The sequence below is a fragment of the Myotis brandtii genome, unplaced genomic scaffold (genome assembly GCF_000412655.1).
Source record: "Myotis brandtii unplaced genomic scaffold, ASM41265v1 scaffold357, whole genome shotgun sequence".
NCBI classification, from domain to species: domain Eukaryota; kingdom Metazoa; phylum Chordata; class Mammalia; order Chiroptera; family Vespertilionidae; genus Myotis; species Myotis brandtii.
Window position 1 is genome coordinate 676,916 of NW_005363729.1, and position 401 is coordinate 677,316.

Here is a 401-nt window from a genome sequence, read left to right on the forward strand (position 1 = left end):
ACTCAGCACTGTCGGAGCGGTGGGGGGACTTGGGGGGCGGGGTCTCGGTGGCCGACCACACGGCCCTCCCTCCGCTGCCGGAACCAGAGCCCTCCCAGCTGCTGTGCCTGCTTCCCCCTCTGTCGCGGTCACTGTCACCTGCCCATCAGGACTCCTGGGTCCTGGGGGAGCTGGTCCAGCTGGGTTTCCAGTTTGGGGCCCTGGAAGGGGGGCCTGAGGGAGGCGGGCAATGTGCCCTGGGGTCCCGTCAGGGTGCTCCATCGGAGTGAGGGCTGGGAGCTGGGAGCTGACCCCTGGCCTGTGGCCGGGGTGGGTGGTGCCCGCTCTGGTTCCCTCCACGGGGATCTCAGACCACAGAGGAGCGAGGGGCCCTGGGCCTGGGGCCTGGCTGTCCCTCCGGA

General features: G+C 70.8%; 1 protein-coding gene across 1 annotated transcript in view; it reads left to right on the plus strand.

The window, feature by feature from the left end:
- The window catches only part of VAV2 (vav 2 guanine nucleotide exchange factor), a 78,952-nt gene that overhangs the window by 76,708 nt on the left and 1,843 nt on the right, over positions 1-401 (plus strand). The gene's annotated exons all lie outside the window — the stretch shown is intronic.